The sequence below is a fragment of the Cupressus sempervirens genome, chromosome 5 (genome assembly GCF_028749045.1).
Source record: "Cupressus sempervirens isolate cs-2001-9-10 chromosome 5, ASM2874904v1, whole genome shotgun sequence".
NCBI lineage: Eukaryota > Viridiplantae > Streptophyta > Pinopsida > Cupressales > Cupressaceae > Cupressus > Cupressus sempervirens.
Window position 1 is genome coordinate 77,055,929 of NC_143122.1, and position 27,797 is coordinate 77,083,725.

General features: G+C 35.3%; 1 protein-coding gene across 3 annotated transcripts in view; it reads right to left on the reverse strand.

The window, feature by feature from the left end:
- The window catches only part of LOC149554631 (DNA primase), a 231,636-nt gene that overhangs the window by 113,659 nt on the left and 90,180 nt on the right, over positions 1–27,797 (reverse strand). The window lies entirely within an intron of this gene.

Below are 27,797 nucleotides of genomic sequence, written 5' to 3' on the forward strand. Positions count from 1 at the left end.
ACAATCTCGGTCTTGACTACATAGTAGTATCTTTGCAATTTTGTTACATATTTATATTGCTCAACTTGTAATAACCCCAAATGGTTATAACTTCGTCAAACACCAATTTCTTTTATAATTTAGTGGTTTGACATTTCATCAAACAGTTTGCTAGCAAACTCTGATACCACTGTAATAATCTGACTGGCTCTCAAACAATCTGTGCTAAAGAATTGATTTCTTCTTCTTTTTTCTTGAGATTTTGCAATTTTCATACAACAATACAGCAGCAAACTAGAAGATTTTGATAATATCAACTCAAATATTTAGATATTACATAGAGAATATACAACGGAGAAAATTTCAGATTTCAACATTAACTTAGATACAGAGTATTTTTACAAAATACCAACAACCCAGTTGATAAAATATTCCCTATTATCTAAATCAACAATACCTAGAAAAATTAGAAGTTACAATCCATGAACCTACATGTAAGACATGCCTTGAAACCCTCTGAAATGAAGACTAGCAACAACAAAGAATTTTTCGACAAACAAATGCAACTGCAAATTTGGAAAATTTGCTCCCAAAGTGCAGATAAAAAATAACACCCAGCAACAAATATAAATTGGCACTCAACCAACTCTAAATTAACCAGCATACAATTTGATATAACAATTCTAGTGAATCGCTTCACAAATTCCAGAACAACCTCCAGCAACAAGAAAAATTAAACTTCTCCTTAGCAACAGTTAATACAGTAGGAGAAATGACAAATCATATAACTCAACACAATTTGTCAAGCAATCTCGGAATTGAATCTACAATACTGCAGCTGTAGATCCCATACCCTTATACTTCAGCAAAGGCACAAAATTTCATAACATCAAAGTGTCACAAAGACAACAAAGAAAGATAAGATAATCAAATAATTGGATGCTTTACTCATCAAATAGGCTCATATTTATAATTTCCAAATGGCACAAAGTTTCCTAAATGAACTTCACTTAAGAAGCTACCCACACACAACATTAAAATATAATAAAGTGTCATTTATATAATTTATTAATTGCTTTTGGCTCCAAAAATGGCCTTTCCCACCATAACTTAATATTTTGACACAAAAGGCGCCTATTTCTTGTTCCCACGATTTAAAAATTTTCATCCTGGTTCTAACGAGCTATGATACTGAGGTGACCAACCAACAACACCAACAAAAATAGCAACCTCAACATATTTAGATGAATAATAATAATTCACACATCTTGCAAAAACAACTGAAGTAGCATCAAAATCAAAATCTAACAACACCAAAGTGATCGTGATGATAAAAGACAATGAATGAACCTAACAGTGTGACTTACGATAAATAGACACTTCCTCCAAGATTCTTGGAGCCCGAAATAAAAACTGAGAGCATCACACAACTCCTCTAACTCAACTGAGCTCATCGAAACTAACAGTTTGACTTACTACAAGTAGTAAGTCCCTCAAATGGAGCCAAAACACACCATATGCTACTAAAAAGCCTATAATCCCACAACGGAGACCCTCAAATCCCATTGTCAGCTCACAAGGGTCACAATGGTGAACTGACCAAGCCAACTACAAGAACCTGCTAAAAATGGGGACATTACACAAAGAGCCTTTGGACATCTACATTAGAGGAGATGTTACAACATGTGCAATCATATTATGCAATACTTATTACATATCCATTTACTTGGACACATTGGATAGGTTGTCATTCGAGGAGGTGGCAACAATACATGAATCACGACCATTGTATCTCTGCTAAAGAGAGTGGTTCATTGTTTTACCAGCAATATAAAATCATTCGGCTGCTTTGTCCTAGTATTCAACCATAAAATATCTATGTTTTATACTAATAGGTGACTAATTGAGCATCAGTTCCAACACTAAATAAACAGTGTATAAAGGAGGAGCATCATGACTAAAGACTTCCAAGCTAAGGATGAACTTGTACATTTTTTTAACTTTAGCCAAACTATTAGGAAGCTTATTGAAGCATTCAAGGCTTCAATCAAAGAAATCATCACAGGCCAAATACTAATGCTCTGTCATGTTGATTCTAAAGTCTCATTACCTAAGTGAACCTGGGTCTTCTCATCTTGGGAAGATTTGATGTTGCAATAATTTTATATGAATTTATTGATCTATTGTGTTAAAGGCAACATCCATTTAAATGAGCCATATAGACAAGCGACACTACATCTATATTGGTGCTACATTCGATTACTAAGTTCATTTTTTAGTCTATTAGAAATAATAAAATCGAAATGAACTAAAATTAAAAAATTATAAATTAATCCAAGAGAGTTTGTGATGAACGTAATTACCATCATTTATAAGAACTTCCCAAGATCAACACAAAAGAGGAGACAAGGTTTTTGAAAAGGGAAAGCAAAGAAAACCCCTTGTGAATTATATGAATGAGGCAAATGCCTAACAATGAAGAAAGAGAGAGAACGAGATAATGGGGAGCCATAATGCTCATTACATGAACTACATCATGATTGTGTGTTTAGAATGAGAGAGAAGCATCTCTTATAAAGAGATGAGAAGAGGAGTTATTTGTAACTCCCAAGTGAATGATTGCCACATTCATAAGTGTGTGCTTGACAAGTGTCATAATCCTCTTAAGGAGGAATAAACTATTTTCCTTAATAAAGGAATTACAAAAAAGACTTGTCCTCACATGTGGACTAGAGGAAAAACAACTTGAGGGATACCTTGGTTTATCCAATTTAATAGATACAACCAAGGAAAGATTATAAATTCTAACATACTCAAATATTTTAGTATGCACAGTCTGACAAAAGAATACAATGTAGCTATGGAGTAGGAGTAGCTATACAAAGTCTAACAAGTTTGACAAAAGAATACAATTGTTCTTTCCATATGCTAGGAGTAGCTATGGTGGATGTCATCTGCAAGACACCATGACTTAGCGCTTCAGTTGATTCATCCTCTACAAGTAGCCATGGTGAACGTCATGATGAGATGACAACATCATGTTAAATGATTTCGTGATGAGCACATGTGCTCATTTGCATTTCCATTTATGGGAGTAGCCATGGTGAACCCACCCTCTCAAAGTAGCCATGGCGGATATCACTACATAACTCAAATATCGAGAAGAATCCCACCCTAGCTAAGGGGGAATGTTGATGTTTTTATAGTGATGGCTGAATTCCTTCAAGTCAACAAAGATAACATATAGGTATTGTGATATTGCTGTCAAGATTTAACTGTGTGATTTTGAGTCAAACTCATTGACCCATGTTTCATGAGTAGTGATTCAACACGAATCCATCTCTCATGAGAATAAATGGAACACTTAGCACTCATTGGATCTAGGTGATGCTCATAAGGGTGAAGCATCGGGACTTCTCGCGAGGTCACCCATCCCAGTACTACTCTAGCCTGAGCGCACTTAACTACAGAGTCTCTTCCATGGTTAAACCCAAAGCTTGCAACCCCATTTGCAATATAATTATAGGTATTGATAATATAATTATTGTGATAATTATATTATTATATAATTATTGTAATAATTATATTATTATATAATTATTAGAGTAATATAATATAATTATTATAATTATTTTGATCGTATATTACTTATATTCATTGAGATAGCATAATTATATATTATTATATAATTAATTAATATATGATTAATTATAAAAGATAATTATTATAATAGATTTTTTTTTGATGGTTAAGAGGCAAAAGCCAAGATTAATTATTAGTATGTATTGTGATTAATTATAATTCTTATTCATTAAGCTCAAATCAAGTCAAACACAACACCTCCCGAATAAGAGGCTTACAATTTACCATTGTGTTCTAGGCTCTTGCCTATTATTAGATAACAATATCATATAAGATAAATATTATATTATAATTAATGGGTTTAAATTAGAATTTTGATGACCCTTTGTGAAGGAGCACCACCGATAATTAAAAAAAGGAAGAACAAATCTTCCTCTCCAATAATATACACATAACCAGCAGGCAATCAGAAAAATGACACATTTTACCTCTAGAACTCCCTCAATACTGTTTGATAATACATAAAGCCTTCCACAATATTCTCAATAGAAGTTGTCTCACATTCAAAGGGTATTGGTTGTGGATTTTTTTTTTTGTGATTTGGTTATACAAAGATTGTAATGTCCTTTTCCGAAAATAGAATTTAATAACATATAATAGTATTAAAATATAATAATAAATTATAATAAAATGGCAGCGTAACCCAGGGACGCGTCCCCAACCTGATTTCCCCTAACCCCATACCAAGGACGTTTCTTAGACAAGGGGACAGCCAAGTGACATCCCCACCCTATCCCTGAATTTTTAAAATCAACAAGGGCCATCCCAAACACGTGGGGACATCACCCATTTTCTTTTCGGACAGATGGCAGTCTTGGGGATGATCAAGAACATTGTAACAGTCCCCCAATTGTCTCAAGGTCTATTGTCCATCGCCAATGTCAAAGCCATGTAAAAGTTGAAAAAAAAAATATTGGTTGCCGTAATCCCTTATTGGGGGTCACTTTGTGGTCCCCTTATTACTTGCTCTAAAAATCCAAAAACGTGACTTAACATTGCATCTTCTGATTTGTTTTGCATCCCTCGTATTTCTAAGTTTCTTACTTCTACTCTACCATTCACAACAGCAGGAAGAGTTTGAGGTTTGGGGATGAAGGAGCAGCAGCAACAATCTTTTGGAGTGATTTTATAATCTTAGGAAGTACGTGATATAGGAGCATCCTAGGGTAGTTGGTAATCCTATATGTTGGAGTGGTTTTGACCTTGGAGGGCTGGAGTTGGGGGACTTGATCAAAAGGAGGTGATGCTCGATCACTACTAAGGTAGTTCTTGGTTGTAAATTTGCCCGAGGGACTTGGTGATGCTTCTGGAGTTCGCTTGATGATCTACTCGATGGACTAGTGCTCAGTGAAACAAGTGGGAGCTCGGTGAACATGCTTGCTAAGTGTGCTCAGTGTATAGTTGGCGTGCTCAATGGTTGTTGCTAATACTTAGTGGTTTAGTTCACCGATTGGGTATTTTTGGAGATTTGATAAGCCGATTTGGTGCATTCAATTAGTGTTGTGCGTGACCATGACGCGGCTCGATCATGGGATGTGTGAGGGCCTATTTGTGGTCTTGGTTATTTCAACTATATGCATTTAATGATTTTTGTAAGCCGACTAAGGCATGTTATGTTTATTTGGTTCTAGATGATTTTATTTGCAATAGGTCAACTTGTGGCCATGCAAGGAAGTATTGCATAGAGTTGTAAGGAGTCAAGTCATTAAGAGGCAGAGATTCAGTTAGGAATATGGAGTTGCGAATTGAGAACAGAACTAAGCTAAGTGTGGTCTTAGGAAACAAGAAGGTTGCTTGGTGGCTTGTGAGCACAAGTTTATATCTTGCTTGGTGTTTCTACCAGAATGTTGTGCTATTACAGATTTGGGCTAGCTAGGGTTGGTTTGGATCTTGCATGGTCTTGCAGAACTATTGCTATAATTGCTTTTGTATTTGGTCGTAACTAGGAAGGCCTTACAGCGTAGCACATTGCATGTAATCAGTCGGTTATGAATACGAAAGTTGGATGTTCTATCAAATCTTGTTTTATTTATTGTGTTTATGTTGTGTGGTTGTTTGTTGGGGGCTAGGTGTAATGCCTTGCCAGGGAACCCAAAAGAAATTAACCTAAAATGTCAGTAAGTTTGTCAAACATTTTTTTTTGTTAAAAATTAAAATAATCAGAGATAATATGGCGGAAGCAATAACTCACAAACATACAAACAACACATAAACAAATTACATTTCTTAAGGGTTCCATGATGTTGAATCACATAAATAAGTTTTATTAAGATTAAATATGATACATAATAAAATCCACATCATAGAATAACCATAACTATGAATCAAATGAAATAATATACAATTACATAAGATGCCCCATGGCGTAACCCAAATGCATGATCATCCTCTATACAGGTCACAGGGTATGAAAAGAATAAACATCATCAACAAATACAACATCTCATAAGATTCCAATAATCAAGTACAGTAGAATAGAATATGACCACCGAACATAAATACAAGGTCAGAATGAAAGGAACAACTGCACAAGTACATCTAGCAACGGTAGGCAACTGTCAAATCTCAATGGTATAAGAAATACTACCACCCAACCTCGTGGAACCTAAATGGCACACTCCCACCGTGTTGAGGAGGGATATGTAAGGACCATCTGATCCTTAAAATAAAATATCAAACATTTAGAAGTTATCCCAACTTATTAGCACAATTTACAAGCCAACTCTTTTTTCTTATACTAGATCGCTCAAGATATTTTCATCTTCATGTTGTCCGCATAGGACTTAGTATTAATTAGCCAATTTGGGCTCTTTTGTCATGGGCCAACTAGTCAATCTATCAGGCTAATGTTTTATCTCACCGTGATAGGTACTTAAGCATTTTAAACAGCCATCTTTGGTCATACCTCTGCTAATATAGGGTAGGCTAACAAGTAAGTGATTGTGATTCCGTACCTCTATCCGTCTAGGATGGGTACCTGATGAGCACATAAGCGGTCTTCTCAGGTCATACCTCTACCTCCACGAGGTAGGTTAACAAAAACAAGTGACTTGGAATACGTACCTCCATCTTACCGAGATGGGTTACTTTAGGGGACAGGACTAGACAATGCTCTGATCAGAGTCTTTCACCCTTCGGGACCAATTCGGGTCCGGTTGGCTTGCAAAAAATTACACAGTCTGCCCAGCACTGAGCCAAGGTTCTTTGCGAGGTTTATCATTACTAATAGATCCACACGCTTTCTTGGATTTTAGGCCTTTAGCCAGGTGGAAGACCACCGAGAGAATTACTAAGTCCTATACCTCTTCTCGGGTTTCGGGCATCCGATAAGGTATAGGTACCTTACTGAGGATCTTTAATTTTTTTGTTACCAAGTTTTTATTAAGCTTTAGAATAAATTATAATTTAGCAAGAGATAAGTAACCACAACACCTATTTCCAAAGTATTTATGCTCCAAGAGGTATTCTTCACCTTCCAAGCTGCCTACATACCCGTATACACGGAATCAAGACACCAATGGAATGTCTACTCGCTAACGATATGTAGTTTTATATGTACTAAGGTTGATGTAACCACTATGATGTACTAAGTTTGTTGTTGGATACTTTGATTTTGTTGTGGGTACCAAGATGGAGCACTTCATCTACTTTGATCCATGATGGTGGATATGCTAAGAGGGACTGTTCCCTTGTTCATTTATGTGGCTACAGATTGGCCCTGTGCAATGTATACAAGGGGGAAATTGTTTAGATAATGAGTGTTGCACACATTGCATAATATTGTTATATTGTATGATTTTATTTTATTATGTAATATTGCACCTAGATGAACGTGCAACATGTAAAGATTCCCATGGGATATACTCGATGAGTTATATTGTAACATTGAGATAATATTTCATGTGATTATTTAATATTGGGAAAAAGATATTAAATGTGGGGTCAATGGGTTAGGTAGCACATGGTTTATGTAATACCACTTGGTGGCTTTGTGGGACTTGCTACTATATAAACAGTCATAGGGGTAGTTGTTGGAGTGAGAAGATAGAAGGAAAAAAGGCAAGAGTCAAGCAGGACAAGGCTTGACAAGTTAGCCAAGGGAACATTTGTGAAGGTTGGAAGCATGGCATGGGATGTGTGGATTCATGCTTGCTTACATAGATTGTTCGGTTGTGGCTATGGCTTTGAAAGCTTCCATAGTTGTATTGCAATGGTATTTTTGTTGAATAATACGTAGTGATGGATGCTTTTGGAGGCTGAATTTTTCCCTCAATGAGGGTTTCCCAGGGTATATCTTGTGTCACATTTTTGTGGGTATGTTGTATATTCTCTTGCATGTGGATCTTAATTACATAGTTATTTCAAATCTATTATGGGTTATGTGGAAACAATTATATTTATTTCTTGCAAGTTTCCTTATATTTAGTCATAAATGGGACACTAGAAGACTATTTTAATATCTCTAGAGGAATTAGACAAGGAGATCCAATATCACCATTTCTATTCATCATAATGGCAAAAAAATTTGGGAGATCAATGAAGAAAGCAAATATAGAAGGCAAGATTACAGGCGTTCTAGTAGCAGAAAACATCTCTAACATCACACATCAACAATTTGCCGATGATACAATACTGTCAGGGGAAAGTACATTGGAATAAGCCCAAAATTTCAAACGAATAATACATCAATCTATGGAAACATCAGGACAAAAGGTAAATGCAGAAAATTCAGAGATCTTCTTTCTAAACACAGGATCTAAGCTGGAAAACAATATATGTAGTCTAATGAGATATCAAAAAGGCTCATTCCCATGCAAATACCTCGGTATTGAATTATAGAAAGGGGGAAGGCAAAATAAAGGATGGAGTAATATCCTAGAAAAAATAGATAACCAAATAGAAAGTTGGAAAAGAAAATGGCTAACAAAAGTTGGTAAAGTAACAAAAATTAAGGCAATGTTATCAGCAATCCCTACATATCAATAAATGTCATGCCTTCCACTATCCAAAAATATGAACAAAAGCCTAGAAGGAAAACTTAGAAATTTCATTTGGAACGAAGCAGATGACCAAAAGAAAATGGCCCTAATAAAATGGGAAAGGATTTGCAAACCAAAAGAGCTAGGGGGTCTAGGCATCAAAAAATTTAATTGGCAAAATGAAGCATTGGGAGCAAAGCTTGTTTGGCAAATATATCAAGAACGGGAGAACAAATGGGCAAAAATCCTATACAAAAAGTACTTGAATGAAACAACCAATCATCCCTTCTAAGAATGAGAAATCCACCTAAAGGATCAGAAGTATGGAACTTCATAACCAAATGTCGCCCCTTAACTAGCAAATATGTAACTTTGGACGTAGGTAGACGTGAAGAAGCTCTATTCTGGGAAGATTCATGGGACAGACTTCCCCCTATAGATAATTTGAACATTCTAACCAATGTAAAGACAACCTTAGTCAACTTATGGGGAACCAAGGTATGTAACTACAAACAATCTCGAAAGGAAAATGGGTAAGATATCTGGGAATGGGAACCTTTGGAAAATGTTAACCTAGAACCCAAAGAGAAGGAGATCTTTAAGGAAATTCTTAAACAAAGAAAGGTGAAACATAAGGATAGAAAGGGCAACCCGATCTGGGGAGCATCTAAAGATGGAAATTATAGTGTGAGGAGAGGATATAACATGATTATCCAATCGCAGAGATGGGAAGAAATAAATATACCTCTCAATTTATGCTTCGATCCAGCATGCCTACTAAAGGTCAGAATATTCCTTTGGGCAGCAATTCAAAAAAGAATTTTGACAGCACAAATTCAAAAAGATGGATTTGAGGGACCCTTGAGATGTTGCTTATGTAAACAAGACAATGAGACAACTGAACATCTCCTATACCAATGCCCCTATGACAACGAATATTGGGAGTGGCTTTGTCAAAAATTTAAATGGACATCAACATTAACTAGAGACCTGGAGACCCTCTTAACGGGCTGGCCAAAGAAAAAATCTACTAAAGTTTAGAATAAATTATGCGAGATAAGTCCATTGATACTCGTGTGGGAGATCTTGAAAGAAAGGAATAGACGCATATTCTGCGAAACAGAACTCAACACCACATCGCTCCTTAATAAAATAGAAGCAAGTATACTAGAAGTTATGAATAACCATTTAAGAGGAGCAATGAAAGAAGAAGGTACTTTTACTGAATGGGATGAAGAAATGAAATGACAATGGACCAAACTAATTAATCCACCATTAGTATATAACAAACCAAATCAAAAAACCAAAAATGAATGTAAACGGGAACCACCACCGAAAGGATGGATAAAGTTAAACTTTGATGGAGCTTCGAGGGGAAATCAACGGATAGTAGGAATTGGTTGTATTATAAGAACAGACTCGACAAATTGGATAATCAAAAGAGCCAAGCCTATGGGTATTATAACAATCAATATAGCAAAGCTAGAAGCCCTCAAGGAGGGACTTCGACTAAACTTAAAAGTAAAGAAATTGATTATAGAAGGCGATTCCCAAATCATATTCAATGTCATACGAAAAAAGAAAACACCAAACTGGGTGTTGAACTCAAAACTTGAACAAGTATTAAATCTTCTAGACCAAATCGAGGAAATTAGGATTCAAAATATCTATCGAGAAGGCAACATAGAGGGTGATCATCTTGCAAATAGGGAAGTAGATGGAGAGGATATATTAGTAAAACAAACTCAGACTCTTAGACTTAGACTTCAAATTAAATCGCTTTATCAACACATCACTTACCCTAGACTTAGCATAAAACCTTAACCGAACACTTACTTCCTTAGACTTACCACTCTAATGAACATATGCTTTAATCGAAATAAATCTAACCTATGTATTAATCTCAGCCTTGATCTCTTCTCAGAAATCAATAATCCCAATTTGAAATTTATGATTCAAAAACAAACTCCAACATACTTAAAAATTGAGGAAATCTTTCATGGTCTTGGACAATCAAAGATAAAGACAAAGACTTAATATTTTCAAATTTAATGACAGATTCGAAATTATGACTTATCTAAACCTAGCATACGAGGATGCAGCAACTATAAGATTGGAACTCACATAGATATCTGTAAAAAATTGCCCAAGAACAGTTAATCATTCATCCAAATTGCATCCCTAAACAAATCATAATGATAAGAGAATAAAGAACTGGAAATAGAACCGATCAAAACAGCATAATCCCACATTACATTAACTAAAAGGCAAAATTTATATGTAAACCCTTAATCTTCAGTGATCTTGGTTATAGCATCCAGATAAGAATTCAAATCAATTCTAGATACTTAATAACAGGACTTAATACCTATTCATTAGAGGATTACTAATCAGGTTTGTCAATGAAACGAATGAGAACTTAACTAGTTTCATTTGTTCTACACCTTATAATCTTTTAATAGTTGTCTAGAAAATCAATAGAAGTGCTAAGAAGTCTTGTTCCTTTCCTGAGTTAATTCATACTACAGAGAACTTGGTAAATACTAGGATTAACACAAATATTGTTGAGTTCCAAATGGTACTAACGCTACAAATAAGAGACAACACTATGTTAGTAGGTGGAAAAAACTTATTTCTAAAAGACCTCAAGACTATCGACATAGTCATTATGGAACATACTAAAGAAGATTCAAGAGAGACATGAAGACAAATGAACACAGTCATTATGTATGATTTTAGAAGAAGACTCTTCTGGGTTTCCCTCTGGTTATGGTGGAGGAATGCAAATATTCCGAAAATATGCAAACATGTAATAAAATTGATGTATAAAAAGACTAGGGTATGCCACTATGTGAACGGAGAAATATGTATTTAAATTTATATTTCATTCCTATAAGCTAAGGCTTCGGTCGTTTGCTGATCAAAAAATAATAATATTTTATTTTAAAAACATATAATAAAATAAATAAAAAACAATTTTCATATCGCATTCCCCAAATATCGGGAGGCCGCTTAGCGCCCTGGCTACTTTCGCAATGTCTACTGCCTTGGCAGCATTCACAACTATTGCAGCCAGGGGGGGGAAGTCACGACCCTTCCTCCAATTTTTTTTTTTTTGTTTTTTATTATTATTATTTTTATATAAAACAATAAAAACGCCCCCATTAATATATATATATATATATATATATATATATATATATATATATTTATTTATTTATTTTTAAATTACTAATAAGGGTCTGCTATGCGACTTTTTTCAGCAGGCCCTTGTTTTTATAAATGTAGATAACAATGATTTTCTCAAATCAATTACCAATTTAATACATATCTGATTCTTGAAAACAAAACCTAGCTATGTTTGTAATTCAAACGTAATTTCACAACACGATGATTTTCAATTAGATTTTCATTCACAAACGTTTCAATAACGAAGAACAATAACTACTCAAACAAGGGTTTCAAACAAAGCCATTTCTAAATCAAGATTCTCAAACAAGCATGAAGAAGACATAGGAAAGATTCGAAACAAACTACTATGATAATCTCAAGCAACATTGCTACCTCGATCTGATGCTAACCAGACGAACACTCAGAAATTGCAAGAATTCTCGTCTTCTCAAAACCCTTTCTAGAAATTTGCTCCTCCAAACCTATGTGGAGAAATAAGCTCTAATTTCTTAATAAAGAGCTTTCTACTTTAGGGATTCGCTTTTACAAACACGAAAAGCCTTTTCTTTATGATTTTAATTAATTTTAATTTCCTGTACAAAATTTTTGCATTTTGATTTTTAATTAAAATAAACTATATTTCATTTAATCTCACTTGTTTTTCTTAAATAACAAGACATTTAAAAGTATATTTATTAATTTAAATAATAATAATATGTAGAGTTTATTATAAAAATGAAACTCCTAAATTAATTATTACTAAATTGAAAAATATAATTATACCAAATTTGGAACTTTCATTAAATCTTTGAAATTTAATTCTTCTATTTAATTAATTTCTCAATTAATTAAATTTTATTTTATTTTTTTCCTTTATAAAATTTTCGTTAAATTAAATCATTTTATAATATCTTTATTTGATTTAACTATAACTGAAAATCACAACAAACCCACAAATCTAGATAAGAAAACCCATTTTTAAGACAGTATTAAATCAAGCTCAAGGGTAAAAAACTCGAATTCACGTCACTTGACAAAATCGGAAGGGTAAATAACTCAGATACTTGCCCTATTTTCTAGGAAAATTAGCTTAGGGTTACATTTTTGGACTCGAAAACCATCTCTCCTCTCTACCATTGAGATATTGCGATAGGGCACGCTCGTCCTGGCAATTCAAGGAAGTCGATGCCCGATACCTGCAATCTGCATAAAGGTCGAACATGTACATATATATATTTAAACTAAACAACTAATGGCAAGGAGTGGTGCATCATGTAAATCACGACTAGTAGGTGACTACGACTCCCTGCCTCAACCACATCACAAACGTCAAACATAAAGTAAAACATACATGTACACCATACACATGCAAGTATAGGGTAAGTAACCATAGAAAACTGCATATAAATCATCCATCTAACTATCATCATGAAACAACTAAAATCACTATATCGTTATACAAAGCATCATCATCGAAAGAATAAACATGAAGACATGAACTAATCGAGTATCAAGTAGCTCATCAAATATATTAACTGAATATGAAATAACATCCAATCCAATCAGGTAACCGAATACCACTAAATCATAAAACATAACCATAAATTTGGCCTAAAAGATGCATGAATAGTAAACTAAGGGTAGGCACTACATCCACCCCCCCAGACATAGGCTTACTCCTGGAAGCCTACAAGAAAGATGAAACTCAAGCACTCAACGTGCAAGTCCCATTGGACCCTTTACACCTATAGGAGGATAAGACTCCACTGAAAAGACCCTATGCGATCTACCCATATCTCCAACCGTGGGTTCTGAAATTGTAGGTCTCTGATCCGAGAACTGTGGTTTCCGTTGAGAACAATCGGATGACTTATGCCCACATTGTCCCCATGAAAAACATTCAATCAAAACTCCTCTACATTCTAGGTGCACTGGACTATTGAAAGCTACCCCCACTACCAAAAGAATGTGTACTCTGTGTTGGTTGGTCATACTAGTTGTTGGTTCCCAAAACCACAGATTGGAAATCCAAGAGCTTGCCTCTTGTCCGATAGGACTTCTCAACTAGTTCTGGCCAACGAACGGGAATACTTCTTGTTTCCCTTGCACTTCGGGCTCCGCTACATTCAGGCGGGTTAACCTTCACCTCAAATGCCGATTGTCTGTTTCAAGGATTTTCTATAGCGAATTTAAACTTCTAGAGTTCTTTGGCTAGCAAGGTCCTCGAACTCGATGAAACTGAAACTAGATGCTAAGTTTTTTGAATTGAATAAATTGTAAATATTTGTAAATAATGGATTTGATGTTTGTACAACGAATATATAGATTTTCTAACTTCAATAATAAAAAGACCAGTGCCTCTGCTCATTCGGGCAATATAGTCAACTTCAATGCACTTTCACATACAACTTTATAATGTTTAACAGATTTATATTGCCAACAACTAAATAATCAAGATGCAACAAATCAAATATTTATGCAATTTTAAATTAGTCCAAATTGAATTTTAACTCATTTGGAGACAAACTGGACACAAATATGGAAACAATTAAATATTTCACAGTATCTGTGATGATCAAATTTAAATGTTAAATGACCATGTCCACTTATCCGATATTTAATTTGTATACAAAATTCCAGAAGATAATTACAAGGGATGATTCACTTGCAGTTTAAATCTTCATGCTTTTTAAAAATAATCAAAACACATTTTATTTTATTATTAAAATAAAATAATGGAATTTTTATTACAAAGCCATATTGAGCCCTTATTCCTCATTACAAAAATATATAAATATAAAATGCTTCTTTTTTATCGAATAAGTCTTGTTGCTTCTGAATGTCCTTTGTTTTCAACTTCTAACCTTATTTATATCTTCTTTATGTCTCAAGATGTGACTTTTCAAATGAAAAGTCATATACCTTTCTATAGCAATAACATCTTTTAATTTTAATCACCCCTTCAAAGAACCTAATCTTTAAAATTGTAATTTATGAATTGTAATATAATCCAAATCTGCCTAGAGCACATAATCATCTTTCTAAACATATTGTATTGATTGAATAAGTGATTATAAAAAATCTTCCATGAGATGACTAGGATATAGATATAGCATTTTATTCATCTCGTGTTTCTCAACAGCAAGGTTTTTTTGCGTTGTTTGGTTCTATTTATTATGTAGTCAAGCATCTTATTCATCGCCTTAATCTGCTTTTCATACTGACAACATCTTTGGGTGAATAATTCCAACTATAGATTGCTGGACATGCTTCTTCTATCTTGCCTTGCTTGGACGGCAATCACTACTTCTGAATCAATTATGAAAACTCCATATTTATTTTCCAAACTCAACTCTCCTCTGTATTTTACTAGTCTTTTGTATGTTATCAGATCTATCAATATTTTGTATTTTGTATTCCATGGCTTCTTTACAATGTTCAAATTTACACCAAGTTCCTCCCGACAAGTCTTAGTTAATTTTCCAAAACTGCACTCTCATATGTAGTAGGCTTCTGAAGATCGAAATCCACATGCTCACAAATAAGAACATGCTTGTCAGATGCTATATGGTGGCTGGGATTCCTCTTCTCATCGCCACATGAACCAAAAATCATGCCCAACGGGAAACCAAACATTTGAAGTTATTCTAGACAACTTTGTGCCATTAACATTTGTTACACTACGAATGCATCCTACGTTCTATCCAAGGCCAGGGAGTGCTCTTGTTCGATGGCGAAACTAATGCCTTTTCTCTCTCTCCTTTCCCGATGGAAGCTTATATCGAACACAAGGTCATAAGATTAACCTGTGCCTGACAAGCAGTTCTGTTACAACACAAGTTACAAGACAAGCCATGGCCGCTATCAGAAACTTTGCAGGGAGTATCTTTAAAGGACAGAGGAAAGGCCATAAGACTGAATCAACCCAGCATATGAAAAAAAGCAAAAGACATCTTCTTTATTCTCTAATTTGATGCTTCCATATCCCTTTTTTCTTTCCTTTTCCTACTCCATATGTCTGTATCAAACTGTAGGTATGACTCGGCAATTACCCGATACCCCTAAATAGTGATATAGATTGGCAGTGCTAAGAATATGCTATTGCAAGCTTTTCTTCTATTAATGCTTATGTAGTCTCCTTCTCATTCGATGATGATTCATCCTCCCTCATTCCCTATACTATATTATTTCCATCATTCATACAAAAACCTTATTTGGCATAGGATTTGGGACTCTAAATTTTGTCAAATTTTAGAGTTCCATCACTAGTTCCGCCTATTGAGCTAAGAGTATTGAGAATCCCTAGAATGTGAACCATCGCCTCCACTCTGTGCTGGAGGATAAGATCCTCCCTACTACTATTATTGTTGATTGCCTCCAGAAGGAGGCCTCATATTACTACATGTTTCCTGGTTTTGTGTGCCCTTGGACCCAGATGGTGCATGTCCACTAGCAAGTGCACTCACAAAACCACCATATCCTAAAACGACATTCTACTGTACAAGAATAGCCTGATGAACTGCGTCCTTAAGGGCTTTAGGCTATAAAACCTTCACACCCCAATGAAACGGTTGTTCAAACCCCGAATGGAGTGTTTTACCATCAGCGGTGAACTGTCATTGATTCTTGCATAAGGCATGAGCTCATAAAACTTTCGCTCATACTCCATCATGGTCATGGTAAACTATCTCAGATTATCAAATTTATCTACCCTCTGCTGGTGCCACTCCTCTGATAGGAATCGATCACGGAAGTTTTCAAAAAATAACTCTCAAGTTGGTAAACTATCTCAGATTATGAAATTCATCTACCCTCTGCTGGTGCCACTCCTCCAGTAGGAATCGATCATGGGAGTTTTCAAAAAACAACTCCCAAGTAACAGTGTTCATATCCACATGTAGTTTCTTTTCTTTAATCTTCCACCATGTAGCCGCAAAGACTTCCTAGTGTGTGATGGCATATCTTGCTTTGACATTGGAGTCGAAGTCTTGCATCATAAAACATTTGTACTACACAATTATCATATCATGTACCTACTTCGATGAAAGGTTTGATCTTGGACCGTTGTAGGTTCCTCATCTGAGCGGCCTTAGCCGACCTCTGTCTATCACCGTGCAGATCTCCCCAAGGACTCCTAGATTCCCGTCTCTCATCGTTCCAGTATGACATGATTCCTCCTAATCAGCACCCTTTAAAGGAGGTAGGCGCTCTAGAATAATCCTCATCATCTGCCTCATATTAGCCTCCTCTGAGTCAGCATGCTCTTCTCTATGGCTCTCTTCCCTAATCTCTTCTAGAACAGGACTCTCTATAAGTCGAATGAGGGCTATCATGTCCACCTCTCCCATGACCTCTACCTCGGCCTGTGCTACGACCTCTAACAACTGATCTACTCTTAGACACCATTCTCCTACAATACCCAAGCAAGAACAAAAAAAATCCCAAAAGATCAACAAAGGCATGCTCCCTTAAAGCACAATCGTAAGAAAACATGTTTTGAAAACCAATTAAGAGTTATTCCAGTTTTGCCTTTTTCTATGTTTAAGTATTTGAGTCTGAAGTTCAAGGTGTTCGTGTTGAAATAAATACATATAGTTGTTTAAGTTTTGTTTAAGCTAACTAGTTGTCATCTAGCAACATTCCAATATACCCATAGCTCCCAATGTAGAAACTCAGGCTCTAATACCAAATGTAACACCCCGCCATGGAACCCTTAAGGGATATAATCTATTTATGTGTTGTTTATATGTTTGTGACTTATTGTTTCCACTATATTATCTCTTGTTTTAATCTTTTTAAAGAAAAATGTTTGGCAAACTTAATGACATTTTAGGTTAATTTCTTTTGGGTTCCCTAGTGACGCGTTACACTAGGTCACCTTCTTTGCGGTTCACTCGGCCTTACACTAGTCAAGTTGTATCAGAGCAAAGGTTTAATCTAGTGAGTGATTTATTGCTTTCGGTTTTCGAAGATCTTGGAAAATGCCTCTTAAGAAGATTGGACCCTAGGGCGATTGCAAATCTCTATGATGTTGTGGAGACTAAGATTTTAGAGAAGGTCAGATCAGATTTCAAATCTGATATGGTCACTAAGATCATGAGAGCTATAGCTGGTGTACCGAGGAACGTGGGTACGAAAGATCGATATAAGGAAGTTGTTGAAGACTTTGAGGTTGTTGGATCTAGTGGTGAGGATAGGACAGATCAAATGGAGACATTTGTGGAAGACAGAACTGGTCGGGTGGATAGATTTGAAGCTCGGTTGAAAATGAAGCATAAGATGGATGTTTCTAATTTCTTAGGTACTTTGAATCATGAAGACCTGATTAATTGGATTGGTGAGTTGGAAGACTACTTTGAATTAAAAGTTATTGGTGATCAACTCAGAATGAGGTTGGAACAAACTAACTTGAAAGGACATGTTGCCTTATGGTGGAAAGAATTCCAGAGAGAGATAAGAAGAAGGTGAATTGAAAATCACTAGGTGGAGATTGATAGTGACAAAATTGAAGGCTAAGTTCATTCCTGTTGATTATGAACTTGAGTTGGTTAAGAGTTTGCAGAATCTGAAATAGAAGGATATGACTATGAAGGATTATACCAAGGACTTTTACAAGCTAACTATTTGGTCTGGACATAGAGAACTTTCTAAGGAAAAGGTGGCTAGGTATATTAATGGTTTAAGATTCAATATTCAAGATGAGATTGGCATGTTGAACATTGATTCAGTTAAGGGTGCTTATTAGTATGCTCTAAAGGCAAAAGATAAGTTGAAGAGAAGAAATCAAGGTAATACCCAAGGGAAGGAGAAGCAAGATCATTCGGTGAAAGATAAATCGATTGTTGAACATGAACCAAAACTTGTTGAACAAAGGAAAAGAACAAGTAGAGGTGCATTTAAGGGTAACTGGTTCAAATGTGTTGAAGAGAGACAGGTCGTTCGATTGTCCTAATGATGTTAGAAAGGTCGGTGATAGAAGAGTTGCTATGGTAAATGATAATGAGGACTTGGTAAATGAGATTGAGGTGGAAGATAACTTGTTGGCTCGGCGAGTATAGTTTGGTAAGGTGGTGTTGGAACCTTGTCATGGGAGGAATTCGTTCAGGACTCTACGCAAGTTTGGAAGTAAATGTTGGAATGTGGTCGTGGATAGTGGTAACACTGATAACCTAGTTGTTGAGGAGATGGTTCAAAAACTTGGTTTAAAGAGAGTGATACATCCTTGTCCTTATAGGATCAATTGGTCGCAAGATATACATGCTTTGGAAGTAAGGAAGCAGTGTCTTGTGGATTTTCAAATTGGACAATATGTTGATTAAGTCTTGTGTGATATTATGGACATGAGTAGTTGTCTCATATTACTTGGTAGACCTTGACAGTATGATTGCAAGGCAATGCATGATTGTTTCAAGAATGTATTTACTGTTGAGAAGGATGGCAAGAAGTTTTCCTTGATTCCTTTGCAAAATGCAGAACTCGATGGGAGGAACCTGAGTTTTGGTAGGCGAGTTGAGTTGAAGGATTTAGAAAGGGGTAGAGATTAGCGTGGAAAACAAACCTTTGGTACGGTGAGGTGTAAGGAGTTGTCTGTGGCAAGAAAAGATTTGCATAAATGGAACAAGCGAAAGAGTATACAAGTTGATGTCTTGGAAGATATCTGCGTGAAGAACTAGTTCAAAGTTTATCTATTGAATCCTGGAAGATGTTCTTCTAGTTGTTCAGAAAATCTTTTCGCACCTAGGGTGTCTAATGCAGGAGTATCCTGGGGTAGTCAGCAATCGTATATTGTGAAGTGGTTTTGACCTTGAAGTTGGGGGACTTGGTCGAAAGGAGGTGATGCTCGATCACTAATGAGGTACTTCTTGGTTGTAGTTTTGCCCAAGGGACAAGGTGTTTGAAGGAACTCGGTGATGCTTGTGGAGATCGGTTGATGATCTACTCGGTGGAACTAATGCTCGATGATGCTTGTGGGAGCTCGATGGACGTTCTTGCTAGGTTTGCTCAGTGTATTCTTCGCGCATTCAGTGGTTGCTACTGATACTTGGGAGTTTAGCTCCCCGACTAGGTGTTCTTGGAGATTTGATCAACCGACTTGGTGCATTTAATATGTGTTGTGTGTGATCGTGATGTGGCTCGATCGTGGGATGTGTGAGGACCTATTTGTAGTCTAGCTTATTTCTCCTATTTGCATTTAATGATTGTTGTCAGCGGACTAAGGCATGTAATGTTTATTTGTGTTCTAGATGATTCTATTTGCAGCAAGATGACTTGTGGTCATGCCAATATAAAAGGAAGGGTTGGGTAAACTTGTAGGCAGTCAAGGCCTTAAGAGGCAGAGATTCAATTAGGAATCTGGAGTTGCAAATTGAGAGCAAACCTAATAGCTGAGTGTTCGCTTAGGAAACAAGAAGGTTGCTTGGTGGCTTGCGAGCACAAGTTTAGATCTTGCTTGATGTTTCTACCACATTGTTGTGCTGTTACAAATCTGGGCTAGCTAGGGTTGGTTTCGATCTTGCGAGGTCTTGAAGAACTATTACTATAATTGCTTTTGTATTTGGCTGCAAGCAAGAAAGCCTTAGACTCTGGCACACTGCATGTAATCAGTTGGTTATTAATAAGAGAATTGAATTTTCTATCAAATCATGTATATTGTGTTTTGTTTCCGCTGTGTGGTTTTTTGTTGGGGGATAGATCACCTCCTTTGGGGTTCACTCGGCCTTGCACTGCGTCAGTAAGAGCTTAGAAGAGGTAAGCTTAAACATTGTGATGGAGATAATGAAAAGGAAACATGATGCTAGTGGTGAATCTACATTGAAGTATGTGGGATTGGAAGTGCTTTTGAAGGTCTGAATAAATATGCTACAACAACAGTAGATGCTGACAAGAAAAGATGGGGAACATATTGTCCTAGAATGGAGCCTTCTTCTCTTTCAGAATATGATACATGTCTTGGAGATCTTTATAATGTGGTCTCGATGCAAGACAATGAGGTGAAAATTTTAAATAAGGAGACCTTGGAGCATCACATAACCTTGTCAAGTACAGAACCTACAAGCGCAACACATATGTGTATAGCTCGTTTTTTATGCAATATAGGGAAGCAACCATCAGCAAAGACCAGTTATATTTATATATAGGATATATGAGTTGGCAGACAATTGCACAAAACTACTGGAACACACAAAAAGGATTCGATCAATGAGAATGGTTGGAAACAGTATAACTACTGAAAGCAATAACTGGACCACCGGATTATGGTCTATTTCTTCTGGAACCTATGATGCTATACTAGCATACCATGCTAGTCCAGTCACTTTTGCTGAATACTCGAGTTTCTGCAAAGGGATAATCACTGATTCAACAAACCTTTGAAATCTGGAAATGATTGAAGTACTTTTGGACATATTCATGATGGTGACACTCTACATAACATATTAACAAAGAAATGGCATGCATCTAAGACGAACTCATATATGCATGAGGATATTCAATTCATTGTAATAAGCGTTGGAAAGTCACGACATAAAATCAGAAATATGTGTTTGAAGTGTTAAAGAATGCATGGATCCAATTGAAGAGAAGATAAAGTCCTTTCCAGAATTATTGTGGACAATGTTCCTTTTGATTGGTATGAAGACGAACAGCATCACCAAGCAGCTTAGAAAAGGACCATCTCAGTGGTTTCTTTTCTCGAAGCAGTAACATCAAAAAGATAGAGCCTGTGATGCTTTGGGAGGAGAAACAATACGCACATCTGAGGATATGATCATACACAAGCAATTATGTGCTAACGTGGAATTCTGAACCTTATTGGCATGCATGAAACAAGGAATTGAATCGAATCCGGATTAAATCAGGGCTTTCATATTTGATAAAACTGCTCATCATTATTTGATAGACTATGTCTAACGATAAAAAAAAATTTCGCAGGTATGAATAAACGCATTGGGGGTGGTATTAAGGACATCTTTGTGTTATGTCGAATAACAATTAAAAGCAGCAGCACCTTTGTATTGCCACGATGAAGTTATTTGTGTTGGCATCACCGAATATTTGGTTTATAAGATGAACGGATTTTGCAGATTTAATCCAATCACGAGAAGGTGGATGATTAGAGGATACATGTGGACATCAGCACCCTCGAAAACATGTCTACGAGGAAAAGGCGAATCCAGGAGGATGTTTTATTAGCATCAACAAGATGCCCCTGTTCGACTTATATAATCCAATTCACAACCAGTGATTATGAGAAGTTTATATTTTAAATAAATATTCAAAATGTTTGAAAGGAGTTAGTGATTAGTTTTTAGTTATGAAGGGTTGCATTGTTTTGAGGAGAGTATAGCGCCTCTCCGTTGTCTGTAAATACAAGATGTAAAAACCAAACAAGACTTACAATTTGATACACTTCCAAAAGTCTTTTTTTGCTTACGATATACAATATTTTAATTACTAGCATTATTAAATTTCTATGCACTTGTGATATATGCATCTATCATTGCCAAAGATCGGATAATTGAACCAAGCTGGTGGATTTTGAAGTATTGGCAAATATTTCGATGTGTTGTTTGGAGTTGAATTGCAACGAATAGAGCATCATCACTAAGTGTCTTCAATGCAATTTTATCTCTGGCTAAAATCAGTAAGAGATTTTATTTTATTTTAAAGCTTTAAAATCATAATATTATATAGTTCGTCCTTTGTAATCAGTTTTTATCTTCTGTAAATAATTTATTATCAGGATAAGTGGATTGAATCAATTACAGCCGTTCGAACTTGATAATCACAAATATCATGAAATACTAAATTTGTTTCCATATTTGTGTCTATCCTATCTCCATAAGAGTTAAGAGCATTATAGACTAGTTTGAATATGCATAAGTACAATTGATTCGTCGCATCTTGGTAATTAAATTGTTTATAGATTCAATATATTAGACTTCATAAAGTTGTACATGAAAACTTGTACTATTGACTCTATCGCCTCCTTTGGATTCTAACACTGGTCATTAATTTGCTCATAGTTTCTAACCCATATGCTGACAACAATTCCGTATCTTTCCTTTGAAAGTTTGATATATCTATTTGTTTTAGTAATTCATAATATCTTTTCATCCCAAACATTCTAAAATTTATTTACTCGTTAACTTTGTTCTTATTTTCAGCATTCACAAGTTTAAAGTAATCACATTTCGAAGTTATCACTCAAGATTATACTTCTTTGAGCAACCTAGAAGTTTCCTAATTCTCTTGCCATTTTGGTAGACTCTCGGTGCATTTAATCTATCTGCTTTATATAATCTTGGGCTCGAGTGATTTGTTCAGGATCAGGTGCACCTGCCTTGGCCTTGCAAAGCTAGAAGTGCAGAAGACTCAAATCAAATTGATCAATCTTGTCAAATTGGCCTTAACCAGTTGGATATCCCGGCATCAAGTTGGCAAGACTCGTAGAATTCTAATCTGTGGTTTTGGGAACCAACACATCCTTCTATGCTTGTATTTTTATATGTGAATCCCCCTCTAGTCTGGGTGACATCCTCTCTCGATACATGGGTATTTACAGGTCTTTTTAAACTGCACTTTTGGAGTGGGTTGTTGAGGTTTTAAATCTGCATCTAGTTGATTATTTGTTCAATGTATATTTTGTTTTGGTTGAAGTTAAAAAGACCATGTTAATGGTGTAAGCTCTTTGGAGATAATGCTCAATATCAATGAAGACTGATTGGATTAAAGCTGACAAACATTTCGAGGAATCTTAATTTCAGGTCTGCACCCCGATTTCATTTCATTTCGGATTTAAAGAATGAGACTTTGTGAACATTTAATAGAATTTTTGACTAAATGATTCTTGTTTTATTCATCTTTCAATTTTTTGAATTCTATGTTCCACCTTATTGGAAAGTGAAATCTGACAAAGGCAACTACCAAATAACAAAAATTTTCTGCATCCTATCTTCTTCTGTTAAAACAAACTCCAAAAAAAAGAAGGTAAACATTTCCAACATTTTCCTATCAAGAACTCCTTATACTCGTCATAAGCTGCATGACATTACTTGTGATGGTATGACACCTCCATAAGTGACTCCCAAAAATGTTGTGGCATCTCTAGTGGAATATATGGCAGGCTTCGACAACTATGAAAAGTCAAAGGGTGTTGTACCAACAAATGTATGGACTTTCAACGCCTTCAATAAAATACACCCACCTGCCTTGTGATATTTGCAAGTGTAGTGCCTTCTCTTCATGAGCACCAAAATGGTGTGGTTGGGCTTCAATCCCAAGCAATATTATAATCTGAATTTTATATTGCTTTCACCTAGCACATATAGCACTGCAATTATTTGAATTTACGTTCACTTCACACACATCATCTGACAAATTTATTGTTTTCTGGCGAATCCAAATATTTTTGCACTAAAGAGTAATGAATTGACCAGATGTGAATCCTGTGTAGATCCACTGAAATGGTAGATGTAATAAATTTGAATTATTTTATATATTTATTTCCTCATTAGATACAAATGTGAAGCAACCATGAATTTGGCTAGGAAGAAATCTTTCATCTCCGCAGCCAAGTAAATGCATACTTTTCATCCTAAGGCTTGAAGTTGAATTTGCAGCTAAACTTTGCAAATTAGAGGGGAAAAAATGACCGAGATGTCTAATTTTTCTTTTCCTCTTCGTTTTACACCTAGCCTCTGATTTTATAAATTACACAAAGTGTGATAGAAATATTGTCATTGATGTCAAAGGATTGAAGATGACATTGTCATTGATTTAATAAAGACATTCACAATGAGTGTCAACTAGCAAGAATACAAACACCCAGACAATATGTGATAGAGAATGTATTGAAGATGTTATAAATAAGAAATGCTCTCATGAAGAACAAAGATCATGAACAATCAAATACACTTAGTGAAATAGATATTAATAATGTGCATAAGGAGTATATAAAGGTTGCAGTGAAAGGATCGGCATTCAAAGTCTATACTAAAAGTCTGCCAAAGAATACAAACACCAAGACAATATGTGATAGAGAATGTATTGAAGATGTTATAAATAAGAAATGCTCTCATGAAGAACAAAGATCATGAACAATCAAATACACTTAGTGAAATAGATTTAATAATGTGCATAAGTAGTATATAAAGGTTGCAGTCAAAGGATCGGCATTCAAAGTCTATACTAGAAGTCTGCCAAAGATAAAGAAAAAGAGGAATAATTACATAAGGGATTTCTGTAACAAGCAGCCAGTTATCTATTGGGACTTCTGTGATACTAACATTGACTGGGCAGTAATAAATGATGCAGCAATTCCAGAGACAAAGTAATTACAGAGACGCAGCATATATTGTTTTTTAAGGATGTTAATATACGTGCTTAATGAAAAAAGTTTGAAGCAAATAAGCAGTGATATTATGATAAGTGATTACAGAGATAAAGCATGTTATTGCATTCTAAGGATGTAAATATCCGTGCTTAATGAAATAAGTTTGATGCAAGTAAGAAGCTATATTATGAGATATGTATGCAGTTTTTTTTCATCAAAGAAAGAAGAAATAATTAAAGGATGAGTTAATAATCTACTATGGTAGTCCAAGCATAAACAGAAAGCCAAGTCAATAAAGTTCAAAGAGCAGTGATTATAATTCAAAAACCAGCCATGTCAACTTGATTACATTTGTCAAAAATTTAGTCTAAAAACATCAAAAAACCATTAAAGAAATTATGGAGAGCAGGTCAAATAGCAATGATAATCGTATTTACCTGTATGCTTGACCAATGACTTTAAGACAAATAATTGGTATTTTCGATTTGCATACGTAAAAAACAACGATTATATGATGGAGAACTACAACGACTACTTTAAAAAATAATTATATTGATCAGTGATTCATAAGGTTAAGAAGTGCCATTTCATATAGTTAGCAATAAACAAAAGAAATTTATTTTGTACGTGGTGCTGTCTATAAGGCAGGCAGTGATTTATAAAATGTCCAATAATAGACGAAATCTATTTTGCTTTTTTCAAAAGAAAGACAAACATTTATTTGTATTATCCTTAAGACAAGCAAGCATAATGAAAAGATAGAAATAAGAGATGCAGATTCTGTACATGGCGCTTAAAGTGATTAATGTTTGCAAATGCCATGGTATGAATTATAAACCAAAAAGTGCAACTTTTTTAAGGGGAGGCTTCTCTTCATCAGATATGTGAAATATAAAATCATAAGACAAGAATGGTTTAAAATATGAGGGTGTAAAATGAGTGTGAGTGGTGTGGGTAATAAAGAATATATAAATATGTATATTCAGTTTTTTCAATAATCTGCTATATATATATATATATATATAAAGCAGAACTATAAAAGGAGAGTGTGTGAGATAAAATGATGCATAAGTCAAGATAAGATCTAGAACAGAAAATATGAATGGCATTTAAGGCTTATATTAAAGGGAGTTGTGTCAAATTCATATAAAGATTATATTGAATATTTGTATGGACATATGCTCGTGAAATTATTTATAGCAGATCTTTGAGGTGGTATTTATGCAGATCTACAAAAAGAATAAGAGAACAATTATGCATTCATCGTTAGAGGATTGGCTGCAAATTAAATATAGGATTTGTTAGAAGCTTCATGACCAGATTTGAAAGAGTATAGGCAGATCTGTGAGGAAGATTTCATGTGATCAGGGCAGATTAGAGGAGGAAACATAATCAGATTTGTGGAGCAAAACAGTATCCATCATTGGTTGCAGAAGCAACATTATTTAGTTGGAAATTTGAATAAGAGGTTGATGTCATTCACAAAGTGGGGGTCAGTGCTTCCAGTGGGTTGGTGCCTACAGATTGTGGGAGTCGGCTTCTAGGTTTGGTGCTCATAAACAGAGGTTAGTGCCTACAAACATTGTAAAAGAACAAGATTAATAAAAGCAATTATTTGCTATGTTTTCCTCCCTCATTAGATTTCCATGTAAACATTGATGCTATCATGCTCTCATGTGCATCATTGTCAATTTCAGAAGTTGATGCTATTGTGATGAATAAAGTCTAAGTTGCCATATTTGTCCTCCCAAGCCAGTAGTCGGGAGTCAGTTCACTGGGAACTCGAAGTCGGATCAAAATTGAATCAAAGTCGTCTGCAGACTCTGTAGTTCAGTGGAAAGTCTTCGACAGGGACACTGGACGACTTTGGACAGAATGAATTGCGAATTTTCATCAGCCTTCATGAGCCCGGAAAGACTTCGCAGTGACTAGGCAATGACTTTCATTCACAGGCTGAAAAGTCTTATTAAAACAATGTTTTATATTAAAAAAATTAACTTTTTAAAAGTTTCTTTGCACACAACAACTCACCTAAATGACAAACACGCTAAACTTTTAATTGCACAAGACAACTCACCTAAACGACAAACCTAAACACCAATGTTTTGTAACTTGTTTGCACACAACAGTGCTGGGGAAATTCCACAGTCGCACAACTTTGGGAAACATTGACACTGGGAAACATTCTAGCCCCTGGATTTGGCAACAGCAGGCATTACAGTCTACAAATAAAACAACAATATTCATTACACTGATTACAATCTACTAAAAACTCAAAACGACAATATTCTTCAGAGAATCAAAACAGCGAAGGCAACAACAACTTTGGTGAATTCTAAATTTTAAAACTGCCACTTTCTCCAACTATAACTGCAGTAGTGCTACCATTCTCTCATTTTGTTTGTTACAAAAAATGAAACATCTGTTCTTTAGTAAGCCCTGATGCTGATGGCACTATTTGTTCTTTTAATCTGTACCAGCATAATGATGATTATTTGTTTGATGACTTTTAATAATATTTGATCACATGTGACCGATTAGTAATATTGACATTGTTCTTTTTCAACTGAAACATTGATATGGTGGTGATTTTGAGGTATTGTTATGTCATTCAAACTAAATCATTAATATATGTGGTGGTGTGTTTTGCAAAGTTGATTTAATATTAGCATAGTGGTGTATGAACTTAATTG